The 11,684-nt window shown below is 33.0% G+C and overlaps 1 long non-coding RNA gene across 1 annotated transcript; it reads left to right on the forward strand.

Annotated features, from left to right (window-relative positions):
* Nucleotides 1-7,333: 7,333 nt before the first annotated feature.
* On the forward strand, nucleotides 7,334-11,434 carry LOC134245596 (uncharacterized). Its single transcript, XR_009987472.1, has 3 exons — nucleotides 7,334-7,425; nucleotides 10,206-10,248; nucleotides 11,222-11,434. It is a non-coding gene; the product is annotated as an uncharacterized LOC134245596 (long non-coding RNA).
* Nucleotides 11,435-11,684: the final 250 nt, after the last annotated feature.

Below are 11,684 nucleotides of genomic sequence, written 5' to 3' on the forward strand. Positions count from 1 at the left end.
CTGATCCCACCTCTGATTTTCTAGAGGTCAATGTTTGCTCTACTCCTGATTTGTATTATTTGAATGGACTACTGTTCGTTATCTCTATATATTTCATTGTTAAGTTTTGCCAGTAAATTTTCTTAGTAAATATCGTCATTAACTGATTAATATGAAATATTTATACTATCATGTAAAATGAAAATTGACGAGAAAGATCAAATAAATTTTGACGTCAAAGTAATCTTTTATCAAATGCGCACTCTATTTTATTAGGCAAACACAATGCATCGCGCTGCAGATTTTGTTGATATTAATGAATTCTTTATTTGTGATTTTATGTAGATATAATTTATATTGATCTCTACAGATGAGATTTATAAATTACCTTAACTGCCCTACCTGAATACATTAACTGGAATATGCATGTAAATAAATATAGTTCTCGTGGTTTTGTCAATAGCTTGAAAGAATTACCGATGTACACATTGATCCTTGGTGATAAGAATCTACAAAATTAATGTAATCTAGCTCTTAGGCAGATATAGTGGATGCAAGAGGGTAGAGACATATTCGTATGCTATACACTTTAATCTTATTCAGTAATAAAATAAACTACTGAGAAATCTTAATTATAAATCATTCGATAAGCTAGATACAGAAAAGTTTGAAGCAAATTCAAACATAGATATAAACATAGAAGTTTATTTCATAATGCTTATAAATAATAATACAAGCATTTTCACAAGCGTTTTGAAATTTCGAGAATTTAAATTATCTTTATTAAAAGTGATTAATTCATATTTATTTTGGGTCAAAATATTAAAAATCGTTGTATTTATATAACATTTTTATTGTCTTTTTTTTTGCTTTGCTAGACATTAACCTTTAGAAATATTTTTACTAAAATTATTCATAAAGTTTTGATTTTAAAAAATCAGTGAAGAAAAAGTGTGAACATTGTTTGTATTTAGTTTTTATTTACGAAACACCCATTGAAGATTATGAAATGTTAAATAATGACATATATTTATATAAGTGGCTTTTATCTGCATGTCATATTTACTTATCAACCCTGGTTTGAGATTTACTGACTTTTTATCCACCGTGTGATAAAACGGGCAAATAATGTGCAAGTAAATATAGCTTTGTCAGAATGTTCTATGTTATTAGCAGACCGGTTTTAGTATACTTTTAAAGCAAAATGTATTCAAAACGAGAAGAAAACATATGCTTTGGTCTTTAATTCGACATTTTTTAATACATCGACCACGTATCATCAATCAACAGTACTTTTATCATTTATATTATCCAGTGATCTTTAAATAAAAAATATCACAGAATCTGATGCATGTTTTTATTTAGATATTTGCAAGAAAATGACGTTAATGGCAACTTAAGACCAAAACGTTAAGATAAATGTGATGACTAAAGCCTGATTATCATCAACTTTTCTTACTTATCAAGCAATATACACTTATCACCTGCATATGGGGTCTATATTGTTGCTCAGTCAAGTCGAAATGCAAGAGCAAACTCCAAGATCAACGTTTTAGGCCTTGTAACATATGAAGATTACAAACAGCATGCCAACCAAAACTGCGTCTAAACTATACAAATCGGGAACATTGCAAACAAGAGCCTCTAAAACCATCAGAGGTGAGATCAGGTGCCTTGGAAAAGTAAAAAGGAAAATTCGAAGAAAATTCAATGGCCCAACAATTAGTATGAAAAACGTCAGTTAGTATTTAGCTTTTCAAGGACTTCATATTTAGTGAAGGACTTCAAATTTAGAACTTAACTCGGCACCTAGGGCAATTGAGCAGTGAGTGTTTTATATCGAGCTGTGCCTACCGTAATCGATTTTAAGGACTCATCCAAAGGATCCATAATTTTCACTTCAAAATGCCGAGCGCTGGAGCGAAGGAAGAGTTGCTACTCATTTTTCCCTGATTTATGTCAATCGCAATCGTGATTCGAACACATGATGTTATGATCACGAAGTGACAGCTCTTCCGACTAAGCAACCATGGCGGTCATTGTATCGATAATTAGACTTGTAAAATAATGACTTCAAACGACACTGTTCATATGTTCATATCCCCTTTTCATCACTTTGTTTGTCAGTAGCGTGTCTCGTCATCTGACTAAAAGAACTCGAATATTTACAATACCCATGTTTTTTCTTCACTGTTTTTGGTTTTTTGCGAGTAGTAATGAAGCCTGGCAAGATTTTCTGTTTTTAGATTGAAATATATATGAAGATAACGAACAGTATTTAAGATCAAAGGTCCATTAAGTAATAGTTACATGATGACACGAGATGATGCATACAAAATATCGTTGAGTTATTGCACGCGAGGAGGCGTTAGCCTCCGAGTTTGCAATAACGAAACGATATTTTGTATGCATCATCGAGCTGTCAATCATGTAACTGATTTATCCCATGACCCTTCATTTGACCTTTTCCCATATTTGGTATTTTCTTTACATCAGCTAATAAAGACTCTGAAACAGAACCACGTGATAGTCTTAACGCGAAGGGTTTTTTGGTATCCAAGTAACGGATTTACAAATTTGGTAATTTTCATAGTACTGTAACACGTGATCAATTTCTTGAGATAATCAATTCATTTGTTCTATGATCTGGCGAAAATGGCAGAAGGGGTTCAGCGTAAAGAATCGTCGTTTTTCAGCAAAGCCTACGACGAGGATAATTTTCAATCGAGTCAAGCAGTTCAGATGTATGAACACGGGCGATCGGATTTAAAAGGCCCATGGAGCCAGGACTTTATGAATTTCGATTTACAGTTTCCGGGATTGAAACGGGAAAATTTTACGGAATGGACTGAAAATACTAGATTCGGAAAACATGTGTCGGCCATTGAAATAAGTGCGCTTAAAAAATCAAGAAAGTAAATTCACGAGCCGTAACACTTCATGGGCAGTCAACATGGTTCAAGTGTTCAACTACTGGAAATCTCAGCAAAACAGCAACTTGGTGAGTTTAAAACCATTCCCGAAATACTCGTTAGTAAATACCAAGAACTTGTGTACTTTATATATCACGTTTTGTACACTGTAATTGAAGCCAGGTGCGCATATGGTTTCCCCTAGGCCTACCCCGAGGACTTTATATCCGATTTGTTCCGATATTCTACGGTACATGAGAGCAAGATGTTCATTATATGAACTTTTCAGAGGATGCCGGGAAGGAAAATGCTACTATTGAATGTGCGAATTTTTATCATGGGAGATGAAGTTATCCGCTTCGAGAATTATGCTCCGCCTGACAGTGTCGATGTCTTTTTTGTCAGATTTGTGCATTTTGATTTAAACTGTGTTAGCTGTTTTGTTTTGTTTTTCTCTTGTTTTTGTTAGTTCATTAAAATCTAGTTCTAAACGAATTTTTGTCTCATTTGCATAGCTCCTCCTACATCCGGAGTATAACCGTTGGATATCACTAGCTTTATATCACATATGTGATGTTTAATATATCACCACACTTATGTTGATATGAGAAATACACTCTTGCGAAGATCAAAGAAAAATTTGTCGGTCATGGGATAAACAATATATATCTTTAGCAGAGCAAACATGGACAAATCATCAGAGGTAGAAACATATGCCACAAAGGAGTGAGCTTCCCTTGTCCATCTGTCACACCTGCAATGTGCCCCTTGATTAGGGAATAGCGAACAAATCTGTCGACATTTCAATGTGTAAATGAAACTCTAACAATTAGTATGAAAAACGTCAGTCGGCATTTCACTTAACTAATAGATTGTATTTGCTGACAAGGTCAATGTATCTACCAAAGAACTTACGAAATGATGACTTTAAACGAGACTGTTGATATTCTTGTTTCATCAACCTTTTTGGCAATATCTTGCTACGTTTTAGAAATTGTAGATACGTAGAGAATTCTCTTGCATATCAAAGCAACGTAAAGATATAATTAAACCTCGGATGCAAGTGAAAGAATAAATTGCTAAGGAATACTAATTATTATAATGATGAGGAGCCAGTTTACTGAAATTCTATCAGGTTTTAAAAATAAAGAACTGACAATCATGAGTACGAGTTGAATACCCACTTGTAGACTAAACACTTGTTTTCAAAATATACTGACACGCAAAAGAAATGCAACACCCTACTTTAGGGGGAAATAATTATGTAAAGTAAATAATTTTGTTTTTTAAAATTATGAATATCTTTAATTTGGTAAACATCGGTAATTTAACGATTGAACGATTTTCATAACCTAACCGGAAGTCAAGTTTGAGTCAGATTAACAGAAATCAAAAATTGCATGTTTAACAAAACATTTGGCAATATTATGGAGTTTTAAGGGTTTCAACTGTTCATTATAAGTAATGCAGCAGTATTTCAAAAAATAAACTCTCCTTTCGTCTCCCGTAACGATGCTAAGATTCTTGAAAATGGCTTCAGTACCCATTTCCATTGCTCTAGCTGGAAAATTTCAATGTAAAGGTTATGGAGAGTTGCTGATGCAAAAAATCACTACATTACGCCTCAACAGGGTCTTACGTATCATATGCATTAAGGGCAGTCCTTGTACCGGAAGTCCAATGGTGGCTATACTGCTCGAAGAGAAAATTCAACCGAATCATCTGAAAAACGGGCATTTAAAACTGGCAAAGAATAATTCCTTCGCTCAGATCTCGATATTGATGAACCTATTGTATTGTAGTTTTTAGGGCAGTCTTGCACGTTTTACTTGAATGGCTTATGTTACTTAGTAAAGTAAAAAGATAAACATTTAAAATTTTCATCAAATCTCTGATGTTCTGAAAAGTGAGTTTAGCCTTACTGTATTCATTTTTGAAAATCATTAGATAAAAAAAAAATCAAACATTTGTAGATTACTGCTTGTGGCGTGTGTTTTGCGTATCAGTATTTAATTTACATTCCCTTAAACTGTAATACAATAACGAATCTTACAATAAAATACAAAGATAATGAACAGTAAATTCCACTGGACCATGTACATGAGGAAAATCGAAAAACATGTAGACAATTCAATGTTAAAAATCCTAACTCCTAGCAAGACTTTTACTGTTCAACAGCATGTTTTTTAGTAGTTTTAACTTGATGTAGATTCTCAAAAACTCTTAAAGAACTTTTAGAAAATTTAAAATAGCCATTTTTTGTCAAAAGTCAATTATATTAAGACGTTCAACTTTTCTACATTTTATACAACCATTTTTCACGATAAATTGATAAATTAAATGCAATTTATTTTTACATTTTAATATCATAGCAACTGCTTCAATAAAAACAAATTTTCCCATCTTGTGACTTGTCACCAACATATTTACATATTTAGTTTCTTAAAAATCATTCTGTTTCTACACACAAGTACTTAAAAGGAAGTTGGAGAAAACAGTCTTTGGAGACAATGTCTTCCAACTCGTCAACGCGACATGAAATTGTTTGTTTGTTGTTTAAACGCTCCTCTCGATAATTTTTCACTCATATGGAGAATACCTACTGCGTACAGCGCCTCAATTTATACGGTCTCACCCGAAGGACCGGGACATGAAATTGAAATTAAAGACACCACAGAGTCTACCAATCTGATGTTGTTGTACTGACTATAGATGATGAGGGACAACTAACAACTAAATTGTTTGACGAACGACATGATAAAACTTCTCTATCGTCTGCTTTCCTTTTAAGCTCACCTAAGCCGCAGGCTCAAGTGAGCTTTTCTGATCAAAATTTGTCCGTTGTCTGTCGTTGTCGTTGTTGTTGTCGTTGTTGTCGTCGTCGTTGGCGTCGTTGACGTTGTTGTAAACTGTTCACATTTTCATCGTCTTCTCAAGAACCGCTTGACCAATGTCAACCAAGCTTGCTACGAAGTATCCTTGGGTAAAGGGAAATCAAGTTTTTTCAAATGAAGGACCAGGCCCTCTTCCAAGGGGAGATAACTATGAATTAGTGAAAAATTAATGGCATATTTTAAAATCTTCTCAAGAACCACTGGGTCAGGAAAGATGAAACTCAAGTGGAATCATCCTCAGGTAGTGTAGATTAAAATTTGTTCAAATCATGACTCCCAGGGCAAGGGTGGGGCCACAATGGCCGATCAAAATTTTACATAGAAATATATATGGGGAAAATCTTTCAAAATTCTCTTCTCAAGATCTATAGGAACAGGAAAGATGAAACTCATGTTGAATCATTCTCAGGAAATGTAGATTTAAATTTGTTCAAATCATGACCCCCGAGGGTAGAGTGGGGCCACAATGGCCGATCAAAGTTTTACATGGGAATATACAGGAAAATCCTTAAAAATGTTCTCAAAATCCATAGGAACACGAAAGATGAAACTTTTGGTAAGTCAGGTAGTGTACATTCAAGTTTGTAAAAATCATGATCCCCCCCCCCTCGGTGTAGGGTGGGGCCACTATGGCCGATCAAAGTTTTACATAGTAATATACAGCTGTATAGGAAAAATCCTTAAAAATCTTCTTTTCAAGAACCGTCGGGACAGGAAAGATGAAACTTATGCTGAATCGTCCTCAAGTAGGGTCCATTCAAGTTTGTTCAAATCATGACCCCTGGGGGTAGGGTGGGGCCACAATGGCCGATCAACGTTTTACATAGGAATATATATTAGGAAAAATCTTTAAAAATCTTCTCAAGATCCATAGGGACAGGAAAGATGAAACTTATGTTAAGTCATCCTCAGGTAGTGTACATTCAAGTTTGTACATAGGGATTATGGCGGGTCTAAATGTTCAACAGGGGATATGCTTTCTCCTTTGAGGAACTTGACCCCACCTCTAGTGGTCCCAGGTGTCTGTGTTTGTTCTTCTTCACAGATTTTTATTGTTGAAAGAATATTTTTGTTTTATTTCTTTCGTTCCTTTCCAAACCCCCTTACTCCCTCACTAACCTAACTCCGTCACTTTTCGGAAAACTTCGCGTTATTTGTAAAAAAAAAAATGCGTTTATGACGTCTTGTTTTGCATGTTGAAAATCTACAATCAATAACCAAGCTACTATAATAGTCAAGTTAAAAAATACGTCCAAACAAATAAAATTTACACCTAATTTATTTTATAGAGAATGTAAAAAAGGCTTTAAGGAAAGAAACAACACATCCACTTCCTCAAACCGCCGAGGAAAACAATCACTGCGTTTTTTAAAAAAAATTGGTAAACAAATACAATCATTTCCTGAAAAAGTGTTATTCTTCCTATTTCCCTATCAAGCAATTAACAAGAGAATTATCAAATATATGTAGCAGAAATATTTATAGCATTAATTCACTGAATGTGAATTAAAATAAATTTACGCTTGACGTGAAAATATACACTTATGAAATAAATATTGATGCAAACGAAAGAAATGTCTTTGGGTGTTTTTGCTGAAGCAATGAAGAAACAGTGTGGAATTTCATTTATACACCAAAAGGTAACTAAATACGTACTGAAAAAATAGCAAGGAAATTAATGTAAAAGTTTTAGTGTACTTTTTTTTATTGAAAGATGTGAGTGGAAGCAATCTAATATCGTCAAAAAGATAAATAAATTAACACGTTTTATAGACTAAATTCGTTTTGTGTTATTTTAAAGAAATTACAGTGTACATGTAAATATGGTTCGAGCTCCACGTATCATTTTATAGAATGATTTTAATGTAATGTTAAAACTATTTATGTGTTTGTAATGAAAATATTGGGAAGCTACCTAAGGTAGTATGATCTGAAATGTTCTTACTGGAGTTTTATGAAGAGACTTACTTTTACATTTGACAGCTGACTTTTACATTTTAGTGATTGGAGTTTGTCAATGTTTAAATTGTAAAAGTCAGTCGTCAATTGTAAAAGTAAGTCTCTTCATAAAACTCCATTTATGTAGTCAGCGGTGTCTTTAGAAAAAATGGCAAACTCTCTACAAGATTAAAATATGGCAAGCCCTTTTACTATTTATTTATAAAATAATTTTTTCTTTCAATATGAGAGATATCTCTCTAGCATAGAGAGATATCTTTTTAGCTTATAGAGATATCTCTTTGACTAATAGAGATATCTTTATACTTTGGAGAGATATCTCTTTTTTGAAAGAGAGATCTCTTTTTGTAAGAGAGATATCTTAATAAGCTAGAGAGATATCTCTTTAAGCAAGAGCGATATCTTTAAAAGTTAGAAAAAGATATCTTTCTTAGTTAGAGAGATATCTCTTTAGATTTTCAAAAAGAGATATCTTTCTATGCTAAAGAGATATCTCTTTTAATGAAAGAGATATCTCTTTTCCAATCACCTGTAAATAAAATAATTGTTCTCCCGTTGAAACAAAAGCGAAACCGGAAAAAAAATAGTCTCTGGAATAGTTTTGCTGTTATAAAAAAAAAGCTAGACTGAGCATGCTATACCCAGTATGATATATGTACTATGTAGACAAAAATGCTATAAATCCCTTGTTTGAAACAACAAATAATAATGGCAACTTCTTTGATAAAAATGTTAAAAGTGTCATATTCGGGAAAACGAAAGTAAGCAAATAGTCTCAAATGCAAAGGACAGAATTTTCTCAGCTTAAAATAATCAACTTTTATTACAAATATGAAATCTAGAAAACACTGAATTACTTGTCATGCTTGGTAAAGCTTAATTAATGTTAAATATCAATGTAATTCCGTGAATAAAAAGCTTACTTCCGGTAAGGGAGAAGTCATTTTAAATAGAATTTAAATAAAAATAATGAAGAGAGATATCTCTTTGCAATAAAGATATATCTCTTTTTGCTTGAGAGATTTCTCTTTTATATACTTTTGAAAGGTATCTCCTTCACTTTAAGAGATATCTCTTAAGATAAACTAAGAGAGATATCTCTTTTACTTCAAGAGATATCTCCAAAAGTAAAAGAGATATCTCTCTAGGTAAAAGAGATCTCTCTTTTACTTTCAGAGATCTCTCTTTTACGTTCAGAGATATCTCTCAAGGAGAAAGAGATATATTTTCAAGTTGAAGAAATATCTCTCTTATCAAAAGATATATCTCTCTATTTCTTAAGAGATATCTCTTTCTCAAAGAGATATCTCTTAAAAATGAAAGATATCTCTTTAAATTTGGAGATATTTCTATTTCTTAAGAGATATCTCTCTAAATTGAGAGATATCTCTGTAAATTTAAGATAAATTTTATTTTCCTAATAAATAGCAAAAGGGCTTGCCATATTAAAACACCGCATCTTCTTTCAACTACAATATATCCCACTGGACACGTCATTACTGGTGAAAGTATTATACATGTAGTTGAAATGAAGGCTTTTAAGCAGACATTGTAAATGTTTCTAAAAATACAGGGAGACCTTATCTTTCAATTGGCGTGAAAACTCCATTTTAATTTGGAATAATGTCGAAAATTATACCAAACGTTTTGCTCTACATAAAGGGGAAGACTTTCACACTTTGTTAGAATGGATGAAGTGTTTTGGAAATATATATTACATGTATATTCTTTTTAGACAATTAAAAGGAAAACCGAACCATCTATATTCTTCCTTTTTCACTAAATTAGAAGTGAAGATCGAAGAATTAAAGAGACTACATGAATATGTTATGGTACTAGCAGTTAGGGCTTGTAACAATATCGTCTTCATTTGTGAGGCTCGTTATTATTGTGTATTTAGAAAGAACTTGGGTTTTATGCTACGTCTGGAAACCAAACATATAATCATATTCTACTTCCAACATAGAAATTCTCCAAGATGGTTGAAGGGGGGGGGGGGTGATTCACTCTATCACTCTGCAACAAAATCTTTTGTTGAAACAGCGGGACCTCCTGTTCATTTCAACCCTGTAGTAAAACGACCTGCAAGAAGTAATGATAAAGATGATCGACTGCGACAAATTTTCGGTTCATCTTGATTCAAATTTTATGATCAACATAATGACCACGTCAAGGCATTTTTGTGAGGTTTAATCTTTACAAGTATTTTTAAATTCAGTTGGTACGTTTAATCATTTTCCTACTGATGTTCGTTCACAAGAATGTCAAAGGATTCATAGTGGTTCTGCTAGTCGTCAGAAATTGCGTACTTTTTTATGGCACTAAATTTGGATTTAAGGGATTTCCGATTGCTTTGCTCTCAAATTGTACTATAAAATTCGACTTTGTTATTTGCAAATTATCCGTCGCTTACTCTTAACGGTGTTTCAATATGTTGATATTTATACTGTTTTCTTTCCAGCATGATTTGTTAAATGTGTTTAATTGGAAACCATCACTGAAAGGTAAGTTAAGACATTGAGTCTCCTTTTGTATACCCCAAGATTGAAAATGGTGCGAGGGTATATAGTGATCGTGATGTCCGTCCGTGCGTCTGTAACGCTTTATGATACAATTGTCTGACCGGTTCCTTATAAAAAACCGATTCGGCCGAGCTATAAATATTCAAGAAATAATTTAAAAAATTTTTTTTGGTCAAGGTAGTTCAATGACTTGTAGAATTAAATTTTGCTTCATAAAAGTTAGCCTTTCCCCAAAAACATTATTTGGAAAGTTGAAATAGGTACTGACGAGTTCCGTATGCCCTAGCAGTTCCCATTCAATTCGACCATAAACTAAAAAATAAAAGTCCCACACATTATCCATTGGCATATTGGTTATTTTACATGAAAAATAGGTTCAAGGTAATCTGATTACTACGTTTTATGACAAACGTTATGATTTTAAATTTGCAATTATCAACCTCCCTTACTTAGGCAGCAAAATACCTTTGCCACCTGTATACAGGGTATATCTCTCAGTTGATTCGATACGCAAGAGCATGTTCTACGTTTGTACAATTCTAAAATTCTATAGATTATTGACAAAACAACTGATTAAACAAGAATATCAGTAGTCTCGTTTAAAGTCATTATTTCGTACGTTCTATGGTCGATACAATGCATACGGAGTTAATATCTCTAAGTTGATTCGATACAGAAGAGCATGTACTATGTATGAACAAGTTCTAAAATGAGGTAAGTTATTGACAAACAAGTTGATGAAGCAAGATTATCAGTAGTCTCGTTTAAAGTTATCATTTTGTAGGTAATAAATTGTCGATACAATGACCTTGTCAGCAAAGACAATTTATCACTGAGTTAAATAATGGCTGACATTTTTCTTATATGATATAATGATATAAAAATATGAAACACAATTAATAGAAAAAATATCAGTAAAAATATGAATGTGTACGAAATGTTTTTATTTTGACAGAGGTGATACTTTTGTTATTACTGACATCGGGTACACTTCACTTTATTTCCCTGTCAATTCCTGTACCGACTTAAGTCTGGCAGAAGTTCCAATAGAGGTGTACCAGAATTGTTCAGGGAAGGATCGCGTCTTACACTGTCTGCCTAACGACCATGATGACCTCGGACTCTGTTGTTTCTCAATTACATGGATAGAAAAAGGCATTTTTACTTTTTAAAACTAGGTCTTGTATTTGTTGACAGTTTTTTTTATATTATTCATGGTGTAACGATGAAACATTTTTTAATTTAACATGTAAACAAAAATATCAGTTTCCGCAGAAATAAACATGTTACAGTTTAAAGTATCCTTTTTTGATAAGCCTCTGTATTTTTTTTGTACAGGACGATGTCCGTATTACAACAATTACCAAGGAAATATGGATGAAAGACCGTGTCCAGGGGTTTCAGACTGCCCAGAAAGA

This window comes from Saccostrea cucullata, unplaced genomic scaffold, assembly GCF_032062105.1.
Source record: "Saccostrea cucullata isolate Sc308-1 unplaced genomic scaffold, CSIRO_AGI_Scuc_v1 ctg2265, whole genome shotgun sequence".
Lineage (NCBI taxonomy): Eukaryota > Metazoa > Mollusca > Bivalvia > Ostreida > Ostreidae > Saccostrea > Saccostrea cuccullata.